Source organism: Meleagris gallopavo, chromosome 2 (genome assembly GCF_000146605.3).
Source record: "Meleagris gallopavo isolate NT-WF06-2002-E0010 breed Aviagen turkey brand Nicholas breeding stock chromosome 2, Turkey_5.1, whole genome shotgun sequence".
NCBI lineage: Eukaryota > Metazoa > Chordata > Aves > Galliformes > Phasianidae > Meleagris > Meleagris gallopavo.
The window spans coordinates 44,529,605-44,529,814 of record NC_015012.2 but is presented as its reverse complement, the minus strand read 5'-3'; the positions used below and the strand labels follow the sequence as shown (position 1 = coordinate 44,529,814).

General features: G+C 76.2%; 1 protein-coding gene across 1 annotated transcript in view; it reads right to left on the bottom strand.

Annotated features, from left to right (window-relative positions):
• WTAP (WT1 associated protein) overlaps positions 1 to 210 on the bottom strand; it is a 24,589-nt gene that overhangs the window by 23,867 nt on the left and 512 nt on the right. The gene's annotated exons all lie outside the window — the stretch shown is intronic.

The following is a 210-nucleotide window of genomic DNA, read 5'->3' as shown; positions in this document are numbered from 1 at the left end:
GGTGCGGAGGCCCGCTCTCTCGGCAGCGCGCTCGATTGCCTGGGCCGCACCCGTCACATCGAGGGCCGAACGCCGCCTATCCGCGCCGCCCACCGCCTTCCGCCGCCTATCCGCGCTCGCCGCCGGGCACTGCCGCTCCGCAGCCGGGGTCGCCGCCACGTCCCCCCAGCCGCCGCGTCCCTGCGCGCCGCTTCTGCCCGCTCTTTATTT